Consider the following 16,367-nt stretch of genomic DNA (forward strand, 5'->3'; position numbering starts at 1 on the left):
CACATTTCAAATGGGAAAGAAAAGAAAAAAAAGTAATTGTGCTGTTCGTATTTTCAGGTTAGCATTTCAGAAGATTGATCATAAAGATAAGTTAAAATAATTTGTACACTTTTTGGATGTTGATTAATGCTAGTGCAAATAGTGGAGAAAATAGAAAGCTAATATAGTTTGTTATAGGTATCCTTAAAAAGAAAAAGGAAGTAAGAAACGTAAAGAAGAAATTTAGCTTATGCCATTCTTCTGTTTTGCTTGCTTCTAATTTAGAGTAACATGATCACTAGCTTCATAAACGCAAAGCTCTTAAATCGTTTGCAGTAACAAGAGCATGTTCTAGTGTTGTCAGAACTTTTGTTTGCACCTGGTGTTACACTTGATCACTGAATAATTGAGTGATAATGACTGTTATTTTTAAACTAAAGCATAACATCAGGGGAGGATGGTAAACACAAACCACCCAGCTTCCCAAAGCCAGTAGGGAAAATATTTCTAAGTGTCAAAGCATGGTAGAATTGTTGAAAGTACATGCAGCCAGCTATGTAACCTCAGAAAATAAGACATAGAATGATTTGTTCTGCAGCTTAAAAATTATACTTTTTAGTTTCATAGAGATAGAAAGTTCAAACAAAGAAAAACTAGTAGAATTTGAACACCATGAGCTGGGGTTAGGAAACCATACTATCTGGCCAAACAGTTATTCAGGACCAAGGACAAGGCCATAGGCATGCCTCTCCCCACTTAATTTTTTCTTTTTTCTTTCTTTCTTTCTTCTTTTTTAACATTCATAGCTATACTTGTAAGTTATTCATTTGCTTAATTTATTCACTCAGAAATTAAATTACCTATTGAGTATCAAATAGGTAATGTGACAAGACAGACTCGAGGTCTGTTTTCATGGAACTTATATTCTCTTGGGTCCTTTTTTTTCTTTTTTCTTTTTTTTTTTTTTTGAGACGGAGTCTCGCTCTGTCGCCCAGGCTGGAGTGCAGTGGCACAATCTCGGCTCACTGCAAGCTCTGCCTCCCAGGTTCATGCCATTCTCCTGCCTCAGCCTCTCCGAGTAGCTGGGACCACAGGCGCCTGCCACCACGCCTGGCTAATTTTTTGTATTTTTAGTAGAGACGGGGTTTCACCGTGGTCTCGATCTCCTGACCTCGTGATCTGCCCGCCTCGGCCTCCCAAAGTGCTGGGATTACAAGCGTGAGCCACCACGCCCGGCCTTTTTTTTTTTTTGAGATGGAGTCTCGCTCTGTGGCCCAGGCTGGAGTGCAGTGGCTGCGATCTCGGCTCACTGCAACCTCCACCTCCCGGGTTCATGCCATTCTTCTGCCTCAACCTCCCAAGTAGCTGGGACTGCAGGTGCCCGCCACCATGCCCGGCTAATTTTTTATATTTATGGTAGAGACGGGGTTTCACCGTGTTAACCAGGATGGTCTCGATCTCCTGACCTCATGATTCACCCTCCTCGGCCTCCCAAAGTGCTGGGATTACAGGTGTAAACCACCCCGCCTGGCCCTGGGTCCTTTTGTAGTTAGCTGTTATGTTCTGTTTTTCTTCTTCTTCCTTCAAGGTAATTCCTATCTCCCATATAAATACCTCTTCTTATATTCTTGACCTACTGATCTTCTTCCAATATACTCATCCTCCCATAGCCTTCACAAGCTTTCTGTCTATTTTTGGCTCTATTGAACTTGCCAAAACTGTTCTTATCTCAGCTTTTACAGCCATACAGAGAGAACAATACCTATTTTTCTCATTTCTTAAATGGCTTCTTTTAAGTGTGTTATATAAATGGTTTAGTGGTTAGGCATCAGTTGGGCTCAAAACTCATCATGTGAAGTTAAATTTGTAAGCATTGGCTTCTGATTCATGGTTGACATGATATTCAGAATACAAGGGAGGAAGGGCAATATTGAATCAAAAAAGTGTCTATTTAGGCCCCAATAATTTGGAATTTGTTAAACTTGTACATTTGGGTGGCAGTCTGATAAAGTGGAGCAACATGTATTTGGAGCCTAGTAAGCCAGGATTTGACTCCATTATTTAGCTCCATGTCTTTGTTTACATTATTCTGATTCCCTTAGAAATAAGGAGATAGTAATACCTACCTCAAGTTCATTGCCAGGCCTAATGCATATAAAACATCGAGAAAAATATATGTAAATCTCTTGCTCTTCCTTTTCTGCAGTGGTCAATGACGTTTAATGAACGAAACCCAGAATACTTCTTTCTGTACAAATATTTAGAGTTTAACTTTTCCAAGCCAAGATTTCTGGGAAATAGAGACATACTTTCAAATTATCCTAGATATCTTGATCATTCCATTATGGTTGAGAAACTTTTATATAAATGGTTTAATACAGGCCTCCCATTATTATTTCTTGAACTTCTAATTGAGGAGTAACATATATAAAATGAACAAATCATAAGTCTACAGTTTTAAATTCACAATCACTAGATATTTTTATTTTTAATGGGTCAAATAAGCAGTGAACATCCCCTTATTTTAAAAGTTTGACATTTAAAATTTTTCAGTTTTAGATTGGCCTATCTCAATTCTAAGTCACTCTGCTTTTATTCAGTAGAGGTTTAGCTTTAGATCTCAAGTAGAAGCAACACAGAAAAATCAGGTCGCTTTTACTTTGGAAAGGAAACTAACATTTATTCAGCCCTTATAGGATTGTAGGTACTCTGTTAGGAACTTTGAATATATTATCCCGTATTAACTATAGGAGACTTTAGGTTTTAGTGTATTTCCAATTTCCATCTCATCTAGATTTCTATAATTTTAATTCATGCCTTTACCCTTGTAACAGTTCCAGTTGCATGAATATTTGGGAAGCAGAGGCCTAGTCCTAGAGATTTCTGTCCATTGAATATGCAAAGAGGAAATGATTATCATCTTTGTGATGAATATACCATACATCTCCAGTTATAACCCAGATGTTTCTATAACACAGAAGTAACATTGTATTACCTGTTGTTTGGAAGATGATGCCATTAATTGTGATAGCTCTGAGAGGGCATGAGAAGCACTGAACCAGTTGCCTTTTCTACAGCCTGTGCCCTTAATATTGTTCTTTGAGTAAGGTTGTGATTTATTCAGCCTTTTGTGTTGGTGCCTGGACTTCTTTTTTCTTAAGCTCCCCAAAGAGTCAGTTGCTGTTTGTTTGCATTATAGCTCTTCCTTCCTTGTGTTCCACCGCAGTGGTATGCAACGTGACATTATGTACTTACGTGTATTTTGGCATTGAAAAAAGAAATCTGATCAGCTTTTGGATGTGAAGAATGGCATTATTTATTCTTTTCCCTTAGGTTGCTCACACCATGTTCTCTAGCTCTTTCCTTCCCCTGCAAGCTCACATCTTAACACTTCTTGGCATTCACTTTGTTTAAGCCTTCTTTTCTTTTTTTTTTTTTTTAATAACATGCCAGCCACATTCCTAACTCAGAGCTTTTCCATTGATTCTTTCTTCTGCAAGGAATTCTTTCCCCAGCTCTTTGTAAGGCCAGCTCCTTGTCATTTGTGTCTCAGCTCAAAAATGTCACCGCTTCTGAGAAGCCTTTCAAAAGTGTGCTACCCACCAAGTCATTTTAAGTGACATAGTCTTATTTTACTTCCTTCATCTAATATTCTTATTTATTGCCATCCACCTTTGCCTGTCCCCAGTCACCAAGGGCATGGACTTTGGCCTCTTTTGTCACTAACTGCATCTTAAGCACATAGAATGTGCCTGGCATGGGATCATGAATATGGCATTTGTTGCGTGAATGGATGTATCGAGCAGCAACTATGCTATGAGTAAATAGAAAACAGAGGTTCACGTTGGTTGGATTATCTCTGGAGTCAAGTTCTGGGTAATAGAGCATTTTGGGTTGGAATCGTTTTGAACATTCAATCTGTCAGCTTCCTAGTTTTTCCTTTGAAACCTCCTGGTACTTGGTCAACTATTTCTGGGGCAAATTTTCATCCCTTTGATTCAGGTAAAACAAAATTCCTTTGATTCAGGTAAAACGAAATCCATTTGAGCCAATATTTATATGTCTTTAACAGAATGTGTCTTGATTTTGAGATAGGGTCATAAAAAGTATCTTGCTATCTTCATGGGCAAACTATCTTAAAGATGGACCTGCAAATACAGTCAAACAAACATAAACCACAGGGACGGTTCCTCAGACTTACTCTGGGGGGGGCAGATATGACAGGATTGATCATTTTTAAAATTGGGGAATAGGCAACGTGGTGCTTGAACATGGAATATCTGATTCCAAGTTCTCTTGCCCTCTGTGTTCTGCTAGTTCCCTCAGGAGTTCTGAATATGTCCATTTAGGCATTTCCCGTACTGCTTTAAGTGTTCTTTGAAATTATAAAGGCAAACATGACTTTACATTAAATATGTTTTCTCCATGCACTAAACTTTCAAGTCATTAGAATATAGGCTAATGGTTCTCAAACTACTTGTTTTCTGACTCACTCTTCAAACTATTGCTGCCATCTTTCATGGTATATTCCTACTTTTTTGGAACTATTTGGGTTAGAATTCTCTGCATTCATTCTTTCCTACAAACACACATAAAGAAAAATGTAGATTTTTTCCTCATAAAGAAGCACATGCTTCACAGGAGAAACAGAATATCCTAATCTGTAAATACTTCGCCATCTATTTTTAGGACATCGTATAGTCACTCTTCTTTGGTATTATGATACAAATGTGTTTTCAGTAGGCCTTACTGTTTCTTCCCCTGCCCGAGATGGAGTCTTGCTCTGTCGCCCAGAGCTGGAGTGCAATGGCACAATCTCGGCCCACTGCAACCTCCGCCTCCCAGGTTCAAGCAATTTTCCTGCCTCAGTCTCGCGAGTAACTGGGATTACAGGCGTGCGCCACCACTCCCGGCTAATTTTGGTATTTTTAGTAGAGACAGGGTTTCACCATGTTGGCCAGGCTGGTCTCTAACTCCTGACCTCGTGATCCACCCACCTCGGCCTCCCAAAGTGCTGGGATTACAGGCATGAGTCACCATGCCGAGCCAGCTTTACTGTTTCTCTTTGAGTATCCCAGACTCTCAGGTTTTATGGGATGCACTTGTTCTAATTAATTATAATTCATATTGTCATGTCGATGCTCAGATGGTCACAGCATGACCTGCGGGAGTCCCTTTAAATGTCCTCTTTGGTCCCCTTAGCATTACCTCCAGGCATTCCTGAAAGCACTGTTGTTTTCTGAGAACCACAAGTTCCAGTGGATCTTGATTTTCTCATGACCCAGTACATGGAGTCAGCTATTCTCTGAGGAGCTCTGATTCCTTTGATAGAGCGTAGTGGCATCCAAAATTTAGGTGCTCCACATGATGTCAAGCTGTTCCATTCAAATGCTTCTGGAAGGTAGAAATGACTCCCCGGTTAGTTCATTTTAGGGAGAGAGCTAGAAGACAAATTTTCTTTTTCTTCTTCTTCTTTTTTTTTTTTTTTTTTTTTTTTTTGAGACAGGGTCCTTCTCTGTCTGTTTCCCAGGCTGGAGTGCCGTGGTGAGATCTCGGCTCACTGCAACCTCCACCTCCCAGGTTCAAGTGATTCTCTTGCCTCAGCCTCCTAAGCAGCTGGGATTACAGGCATGCACCACCATGCCCAGCTAATTTTTGTATTTTTAGCAAAGATGGGATTTCACCATGTTGGCCAGGCTGGTCTCAAATTTCTGACCTCAAGTGATCTGCCTGCCTTGGCCTCCCAAAGTGCTGGGATTACAGGCGTATGCCACCGCAGCTGGCCAAGACAAATTTTCTTTAAGGTCATGAGTTTAAACAGCTATTTCCAATTTAAATCCAGCATTACTAAATCCATTTTTATTTTGTTCTAATGTAAATTTTTAGTATCTATTTCTGCTGAACATACTCTAGATTTGTAAGACCCTGGTCCCAGATATTACTTTGATTCATTTCTCTAATCTTTATGTCTTGTCTATCACTTTATTGTAATCACTTTATTGACAAACAAATATTTTGAGATTATTCAGGCCTATTCTAAGAGAAAGGGGAAAAAAACAAATAAAACACCTTGCCTTTTGTCTTGTAAGTAGCGGCATTTTTTTTTGTTTGTTTGTTTAACAGCAAGGCTTATATCATTGTTCTTTCCCTTGGAAATGCAACAGATATTTTTTGAGGTATCAGAAGCGGGGGCAGATTTCCAGGGAATGAAGAATAGAGCTGATCTTGTACTTAGAAACCCCCTCCTCATTATTACTAGCAGCAAATATCTCTGGTTTCTGGTAGGGGCAGGACTGAGGGCCCTTTTAGACTCATCTCTTGAATACCATGACTTGCCATTATTGTACTGGCCTGAGAACCACTGCTCTCGGTCTTAGACTTTGAACTTGATAATTCAAATCTAAAGGTTAATTACATTAGTGAAGCTACTAATATCAGTCATTATGTTTAATAAGTTGGTATGCTGCAAGCCTGTTTGTTTTAACCAATACCTAGCAATGAATGTGTTTATATGTGTTTAAACATTATGCCTGTTTGTGTGTGCACATGTACACACATACGCATACACATTAGGCCACATTGCATCATCTGGAGGAATTGTGAGTGGGTGTGTGTGATTGGCAAGTGTGAAATTGAATTTAATATGAGATTCTCTGTCTTAGGTAAAATATTTGAAAGAACGTGGATAGAGAAAAGCTGTCTAGCTTTGGAAAAAAATAGCTTATGTGTTTTGGGAGCAAGAGGTCTGAATGTTAAAATTTCATTTAAATGGCAAAACACTTTTAGAACTATGCTGAAGAATTTGGTTTTAGTGGGAAAACTTTAATTTGCCTATAACATGAAGTACAAGTTATTAATTGCACCAAAGATAACATGCTAATTAAAAGGTTCATGCATAATTGTCAGAGGTTAACAGTGCACACTGACAGACTTGGAATAGAAACTAATTATATTATGTTCTCTAAAAGGAGTATTTTTACCCATGAATGTAAGATACCTTATTATAGCACTGTTTTTTCTTAGCTTGGAAAAAAATCTTTTAGATGTTCTTTTTAATGAGGCTGCAATGATAAGCATTCAAACAATGATGAAGCTGTATATAAATAGCTTTATTTGCAACATGAGCTTCCAGTGTAGTTATAATTCTAAATAAGCATTTATTTGTATTTGCAACTTAGAAGAAAGACACTCAAAGTAGAACCTTCCTAAAATTTGTTTTCCTGGGGTAATAAATAATAAATGAATAATAGAGCAACCAGGATTTCTGGAAATAGTCTAATGTTCCTTTTTGAGATACTTTATGAATAACAATCATCTTTTGATTGGCAGTATGCTAGAGATTTGGGCTCGTACACTCTTTTATTGCATTTTATACCTCTGAATTGTTTTATATCTATAATATATAATATATAGCTATATATGTGAATTTAAATTATGAGTATGTTTAAATAATAGTAATAAAACGATCACCTATTTGTCTAACATCCAACTTTGTTGAAAGTTATCAATATTTTGAAGTTCTTCCTGTGAGCTTCTCAATTGCAACTCCCTCCCTTCCTGCCCCCAGAGATAGTCACTTTCCTGAATTTTACATTTATTATTCCCTTGTTTTTTCTTTATATAAAATTTTACCATATATCTCTTTATCCCTTAATGATATATTACTTAGTTGTACATATTCCTGGTTTCTTTATAAGTGGAATGATGTTATATATTTTATTTTCTGACTTGTTTTTCCCCGCTTCAATATTAGTTTTGTAATATTCATCTAAGTGGATGCAGGTATCTTTCTTTTGGTTTGCCACTGTACAGTATTCCATGGTCTGAGTATACTCCCTCTGGACATTTGATTTGTTACCAGTGCTTTGCTATCATGGGGGGGTCCTGCAAACACCCTTGTGTATGCACTCTGTTGCACATGTGCAAGAATTGTTCTCATGTCTTTACTTGGGAGTGGAACTCATGGGTTTTAGGGAATGCTCTCGACTTGGCAACATTGAATTATTTTCCAGAATGGTTGTATGAATTTAATACTCACACCCAGAATGTATCTGCATTATACATTTCCTCCAAATCAGCCTTCATAATAATGTCTCAAGATATTTGTATGATTAATTGACTCTCCAATTAAACAAAGGAAACATTTTCTTATGTAATGGAAACTTACAGGAGTCCTGCTATGATAGCGTATTTCTTTGCTTACAGCACTTAGTCAAAACTGCTCGATATTTTGGATCAAATATTAAACATGTTCAGTAAGAAACCTCAAGCTCATTTATAATATTGTTATAGTTATGCAAACATCACAGCTTAATTGTAATATAGTTCAGTCATCTGATTTACCTTCACTCCTTCCTGGGAATTCTGTTGCCTAACATGATCTGAAGCCATTATTTAATTTCAAATAATGTAATCTAGAAATTCCAAAAAAGAAAAAAAAAACTAGTATTAGGCTTAGTAAAATGTAATTAAGGTCATAGACACACTGTTAAAATTATCTGATGTATTTCATTTCTCAGTATCTGACTTCTGGATTACCTGGTATCTTGGATTAGTCATGGTATTCCTTTGCTCTATTAATATGAAAATAATTGATTAGGTATCTTTTTTTTTAAAAAAGGTTTTTGAAGCAATATTGCTTATTTGTGACTTATTTTGCTTACCAAGCCGTGTGCATACAATTGAGTATGTTGAAGTAAAGATTTCAGTTACCTCCTTTAAGGTTTGCCTTCCTATACGTAATCACAGAAGCACTCCTGATGACAAAGAAGGCAGAGAACTTATTATATTCTTTAAGTCATGTAGCCTGCAGCAGTTCTTTAAAGCCTCTAGTTTCATTTTTTAATGCAAAGATGTTTTTGTGTGTGTGGAGATGGGGTCTCACTCTCACTATGTTTCTCAGGCCTGTCTTGGACTTCTGACTTCAAGCAATTCTGCCTTGGCCTACCAAAATGGTGGGATTACAGGCATGAGCCACCACCCTCTGGCATTAATGATTTTCCTTGTTTGCTATGATACAAAGCAGCCCCCCCCTCTTTTGTCATGGCTCCCTTTCTATCCCCATTCTTTGAATCAATTGATAATCTGAGACATGATCCAGTTCATTCTGTAACTCTGGAAACTTTTAAGATGTAGGTCTTGGTGTATATGTACCCCAGTTGAAAAGTGAAGTGCCAAACATTTTAATGTTACATGTGAACTCTATGGGTCTCTTCACTTTCAGAGTCCATCACTGTTTTGATGTCAGCTTTGGACTGTTTGAGCAGAATTCAGATTTCTATGGGCAACTCTAATCAGGGTTTCCAGCTACTTAAATCCATTAACCTTCAAGATAATCTTTTTTGAGAATTTAACACAAACAATACTACATAATAAATACTAGTGCTTCTTAGATGCAGTGGATGTTGGACATTCTAAGGAGAGTCAGAGGTCTAATTAGGAGATTGTTAACATGTGATTCAATCATGTTTTTAAATCTTTAATGTAATTATAGGTGATATCTCATTGTTGGAGGCTACTCCAATAATTCCCCACTCCAGAATAAGTGTCCTCTTATCTGCACCCTTCCTGTAGCCTCTAAAGAGTCTGAATCACTTCATAAACCTGACCAATAAGCTTGTGGTTATGAACAATTTATGGTAGGGTGCTGGCTTCCATGAATCTGTGGGTTCTATTCCTGTCTAGAAACCCCCCTTCTTTAAAAGAAGGGCCAAGAATCCAGGAGGTCCTTGGGTTGTGCATGCCAGTTCTTTCATAGAGTCTCCAATCTGTCTCCAATCCAATCTGATACATTGCTTGGTGGGTTGGGTTGAGATGAAGACATTGGTTGACTCTGTGTTGATTTCTCACCTTTGAGAGATGGTTTACCTTCTCGTTCTATCCTCTTTCTTCACCTTGGACTTGCTTCCATCAGTTGGGGGAAAATGCTCCTTTTTATCTGTCGTTTGATAGCTAGACCTTTGGACATGTGTATAAAGGAGGATGAGCATTTTGCTGTGTTTCAGACATCAGCCCAGTGAGGCTTAAAACTGAGAGGTGCTTTGTGCATTGGTTTTAGTGTGAGAAGACTTTTAATTGCAGTGCTCCCAAAATATTGGATGTGTATAAAATAGCCTTAGCATTTAACATGATGGCTCTTGTCCTACAATGATTGCAGTTTTTTTTTTTTTTTTTTGAGACGGAGTCTCGCTCTGTCGCCCAGGCTAGAGTGCAGTGGCGCAATCTCGGCTCACTGCAAGCTCCGCCTCCCGGGTTCACGCCATTCTCCTGCCTCAGCCTCTCTGAGTAGCTGGGACTACAGGCGCCCGCCACCACGCCCGGCTAATTTTTTGTATTTTTAGTAGAGACGGGGTTTCACCATGGTCTCGATCTCCTGACCTCGTGATCCACCCGCCTCGGCCTCCCAAAGTGCTGGGATTACAAGCGTGAGCCACCGCGCCCAGCCAATGATTGCAGTTTTGACCAGGAGTGTCAGTTCAGGGCTAAGTTAATAAAATTCATCATTGAATTTCAGATAGGTTTAGATAAAAATTAAGACTTTCCTAGAAATTCTTTTCTTTTTTTGAGACAGGGTCTCGCTCTGTCACCCAGGCTGGAGTGCAGTGGTGTGATCATGGCTCACTACAGCTGCAATCTCCTGGGCTCAATCAATCCTCCCACCTCAGCCTCCTGGGTAGCTGGGACTATAGGCATGTGCCACCACACCCAGCTAATTTTTATATTTTTTGTAGGACAGGGTCTCCCTATGTTGCCCAGACTGGTCTTGAACTGCTGGGCTCAAGTGATCTGCCTGCCTCGATCTCCCAAAGTGCTGGGATTACAGACATGAGCCACTGTACCCAGCCTTCTAGAGATTCCTAATTCTTATTGTGATATAAAATTATTAATTAGTTGAATGTGATTTTGACTATTTTGTAGTTTTTGGAACTTGGGGCTTATCCATGAGGCCATTCTCTGGAAGTCAAAGCAGTTAGGGATTTTTGTGGCAAAATCCAGTCACGAGCTTCATAAAAACCCAATCTAGTGATATTGTCTAGCATCATCTGTAATTATTCCTGTGCTTCCAAATTGTCAATCAGTTTGTTTAATGCTTAGTTTGGTGGCTCTGGCATTCAGAGTTTATTATAGCTAAAGAAACAAGCAAACAAGTAATCCCTCTGAAGAAATGGATTAACCAGATGATTATTTTTATTGGAATGAGAAGTTAACAAAATTAGAGCTATCGGTGGCACAAATTAATCACTATGTGATTCGATTTGATTGCTTTGATTCTTAACTGCGTTGATGACTAACAAGAGAGTAGTGAAATGAGAAGGTTCAGGGAATCCTAGCCAGGCCTTTTCCTTCCCATGCAGTTCTCTCTTTAATGGATCTTCCTATCTTGCTTCTTTAAAAGACCCTCTTCTTGGCCGTGTGCGGTGGTTCATGCCTGTAATCCCAGCACTTTGTGGGGCCAAGATGAGCAGATCATTTAAGGTCAGGAGTTCAAGACCAGCCTGGCCAACATGGTGAAACCTGTCTCTACTAAAAATACAAAAATTAGCCAGGCGTGGTGACGCAGTCCTGAAATCCCAGCTACTTGGGTGGCTGAGGCAGGAGAATCGCTTGAACCCGGGAGGCGGAGGTTGCAGTGAGCCAAGATGTGCCACTGCACTCCAGCCTGGACAACAGAGCAAGACTGTATCTCACACAAACAAACAAACAAACAAACAAAAAGACCCTCTTCTTTAAATATATCTCCAGTGACTGCCATTCCATTGGACTTCTTTCATCTCTACTCTCCACTTCCTGAGATCGAGTCCCTTGCCTTGCCTTGCCTTTCTGTCTCATTGGTCCTTTACTTGTCCATCCCATAAGCCCCCAAAAGCCTCCGTTACCCCATCCATGAAACAAACGCCATTTCTTTCATCCTTTAAGTCTCATCTCTGCTTTGAAATGTCACGTGAGCTGGAGGGTGGGCATGACTGTGGTCTCTAACTAATGTGTGTGTGTGGAACATAGACATTTCTCGTTTCTCTTCATTTTAGAGTGTGAACTTTCTTTTTTTTTTTGAGACGGAGTCTCACTCTATCACCCAAGCTGGAGTGCAGTGGCACGATCTCGGCTCACTGCAAGCTCCGCCTCTTGGGTTGACTCCATTCTCCTGCCTCAGCCTCCCGAGTAGCTGGGACTACAGGCACCCACCACCATGCCCGGCTAATTTTTTTGTATTTTTAGTAGAGACAGGGTTTCACCGTGTTAGCCAGGATGGTCTCGATCTCCTGACCTGGTGATCCGCCCGCCTCAGCCTCCCAAAGTGCTGGGATTACAGGCGTGAGCCACCGCGCCCGGCCCTTTAGAGTGTGAACTTCTTATGGGAAAATACCTGGCTCTGTCATCCTCTCCCAACACAAAAATTGTTGCTCAACTAGGAACGGTTGGCATATGCTACCCTCATGTTCAATTTTGCTAAAAGAAACTACTTAATCCCTGGATTATGATGACCTATTATTTATTAAATATCTCATCTCATGCTGTAGTGAATATGAAAGTGATGATTCTTTTGGAGAACAAATACCAGAATATGACAATTGGATTTTACAAACAATGATAAAGCGGACTTCAGAATGATGTATTTATTTAATGTATTTATTTAAACTATCTGACATGATGTACATAGATTATGTGATACATTTTTTCTTGGAAGTATTATTTTATAACATTGAAACTGATTAATTTACAACGTGTATGTTGTTACCATAAACACATTCTTTGGTTCAAATAATGTCTTAAAACAACAGCTCTTTAAAAAAAATTTTATTGCTTATTTTTGGAAGTTGGGGAATAACAAGTTCTATAGAATTTTCCCTAGAAAACCTGTCAAACAGCTTAAATATTAATTATTGGTTCTGATTGCCTTTCCTTTTTGTAATGCATTAAAAAAACTCAGGTTGTACTTTAGCTTGGAAACCAAGGTAAAATTTTGCCATTGCACTCCCTCCTTTCGTTTGCTCATTCATTCAATGTGAGCACATCCTTATGGTGGCGTTATGCTGGGTGTTTTTATAGTATCATTAATGATAATCTAGAAGAAAGTTGATAGCAATTGCTATAATAGTGTAGGTGCAGGGTTATCCATAACTATGCTAAGTGCTGTATGCATGTTCACTTGTGTGGTCCTTGCAGTGAGTGACCCTATGAGGTGAGGGCTCTCAGCATCTTAATTTTACAAGTGAGGAAGCTGGCACCTAGAGATGGCAGGTCAGTTTCCCAAAGTCACACAGCAGTCCTGGAACCCAGTCCTATTTGACTTCATAGCCCAAGACTTGCTGTTTATTCTGTATTTTAATACTTCCCAAATCACTTTCATAAAAACATAATTTTCATGATGGAAAGACCCTAAAGAACATCATCTTTAAAAAAAAGATAGATACTAATAATAATTTAAACCAAGTTTCAGCAAATTACCACCCATGGGCCAGTTGCCTGTTTTTATTAATAAAATTTTATTGGAACACAGTCATACTCATTTGTTTATGTACTGTCTGTCTTCTGTGGTTGCTTTCCTGCTTTTTTTATAGTTGCAACAGAGGTGATATAGTTTGTATAGTTGCAGTGTGTCTGTGGATGACCCATAGAGCTTAAAAGATTGACTATCTGGTACCTTAAGAAAAAAGTTTTTTGACCCCAATTTAAAGTAACTTGCATTGTCATTGTTAGGATTATTCTAGCAAACCAATGTAATACTTAATGCAAGAAGCAATATTATTTGACAGTGTTTTAAAATTTCTAGAAACTGCATTACCTGGGTTCATTGCTCTTTAGGATATCATGGAGTTGGTGTCAAAAAAATTTGTAATATTAAAAAATACTTCCTCTGCTCTCTTAGTTTTATTAAAAATTATATTTCAAAGAACTTTCTGGAATTCTTCATTTTGATGACAAAGTAATTTATTTGGTTGAACTTCAATGCTAATATTTTCTTTAAGACCTTACTGCTTTTTATTAAAAATGGCAACCTGGATCAATGGTAATTTTCCTTTTTTGCTATTAAATTAGTTTCTCAATCTGTGCTTTTTTTGTTGAATATGGATTTTTAGATTTTGACTGAAAACTATTTCCCTTTCTTGAAGACCCATTCTTGTAGGTTTGACTTGCATAGTATTTATTGCTGCTTGTCTTGCTGGAAACTGGCTTTCTGGCTAACATATGAGGACAGACATTTTAGAAATGGAAATTAAACTTGAATCACGGAAAAGTGTGGCTTTTTTCCATCCATGTTAGATTTTCCTCCAATTTTTTCATTTTGAAATCTTATTCCTGAATGGCCATAGCTTTTATTTTTGTGTTCCTGGTGCTGCATACAGCCTGGCAAATAGTAGGCACTCAGGAAGTGCTTAGCTGTTTGTCTTACAGTGCCTACAGGCTTGGAAGGAACTTTTAGGAAACAACGGAGTTGCAGTGTATCAGAAAACTGTGTATTACTAAGCCACCTGGGAAAATGTGGCCACTTTCTCCCTCATTGGCATGGCTCAAGTTTTACTTGGGGGGCGGGTATTTAAAGTACAGGAAACTGTGTTACCCTCCTTCCCTATTCTGTTGCTGCCTTGCTGCAGGTAATTGGGAATGGTGAGAAGAGTCCATCTTAGCCCATCCCAGGAGGGAAGGCAGAAGGAACTTTACTTGTTGACGTGGTTGTCTCTTATAGACCATTCTCGATAGGGAGGCTTCTTAAAAGGAATCTGTTTACATTAGTGGGTTAAGGCAGTACTTTCACTGCTATAATCCACATAGCTCAGGGAGTGAGCATTAAGGTTGGAGAAGAAAATATTAGTAATTCTCTCTCTCTCTCTCTTTTTTTTTTTTTTTTTTTGAGATAGAGTCTTGCTTTGTCGCCCAGGCTGGAGTGCAGTGGTGCGATGTCGACTCACTGCTACCTCCGCCTCCTGGGTTCAAGCGATTCTCCTGCTTCAGCCTCCCGAGTAGCTGGGATTACGGGCGCCCGCCACCATGCCTGGCTAATTTTTGTATTTTTAGTAGCGACAGGGTTTCACCATGTTGGCCAGGCTGGTCTTGAACTCCTGGCCTCAGGTGATCCGCCTGCCTCAGCCTCCCAAAGTGCTGGGATTACAGGCATGAGCCACCATGCTCAGCCCTCTCTATATTTTTATTCATCATTTTTAATTATAATTTTTGGTATCTTCTGAAATACACACAATACATCAGGATGGTGGTAACTGTATGTGTAGTTTATAAATAAATAAACAAACCTGCATACGTTGGAAGTGGGTGCCTGTGTTATTAAAGAGACAGTACAATGGCTCAGAGTGTAGACTTGGAGGCCTGTTTGTCTGCATCATCATGTAGGCTTGGCCAAAGTCCTCAGTTTATTCCTCTGTAGAATGGGTACAGTGATTGTACCTGTCTCATAGGCTGTTGTGAGGAATTAATGAGTTAACATATGGAAAGTGCTTTAAACTGTACCTGGCACATGGCAAGTTATATGTAAGTGTTAACTGTTATTATTTATAAGAAAATCTTTAGTAGAGGTGTGTAGTATAGAATAATTGGAGACTACTTATTTAGCACGTAAGACTTCAAACTCAAACAGTTGTTAGTTCGAGTCCAGACTTTCTTGTGTGTAACTGTGGACAAGTTAGCTATAAATGGGCATGGTAATAATAGTAGCATATTTTACTGACTTAGGCACACATATTTTTCACATTTTAACATGTCTGTAGTTAGATTATATCTTATAATCAATGGTGTCTTAGATTTTATGAAATATGGTAGCTTCTACTTTCTAAGGTTGTTGTGAGGAAGAAATAAGACCATGAATGGGAAGTAGTTAGCATAATGCCTAGAATATAGATGGTGTTTAATAAATGTTAACCGTTATTATTAAGATATATTGGCATATGCATTATTCTAAGAGGGAAATGAGAATGCAAAATGCAGTGACAATAGTTGGAAGGTCTTGATCAGCCTTTGATATCTAGTAGGATTATAGACTTTCACCTTTACAACTCTTGGAATACTCCTGTGGTACCCAGCTTGGGAAATGTGGCCACGTTTTAATATTCTCCAAAAACCCTGTGAAACACTGCTACATGATATTATTGCTTCGTATGATCGAATGCCGATTAACTGTTACCCATACTCCTCAATTAACAGGGTATTTTTTGATTAGAAGTCTGTGCCTGCAGTTAAGGCCTAGGCTAAGAAGATGTGCATGGGATGTACCTGTTTTATTTACATACTCTTTGATTTTTGCTCCAATCATAGTGCTGCCTCCTCTAATAACCTAAATGTTTAAAACACACGAGAAGGAAGCATACAGATATAGAGTAACATTTGATGCGATGTGACTTCCTTTACAGACTAAACATTAATATGTTTTTAAGAATCTC

Source organism: Hylobates moloch, unplaced genomic scaffold, assembly GCF_009828535.3.
Source record: "Hylobates moloch isolate HMO894 unplaced genomic scaffold, HMol_V3 SCAFFOLD_62, whole genome shotgun sequence".
NCBI classification, from domain to species: domain Eukaryota; kingdom Metazoa; phylum Chordata; class Mammalia; order Primates; family Hylobatidae; genus Hylobates; species Hylobates moloch.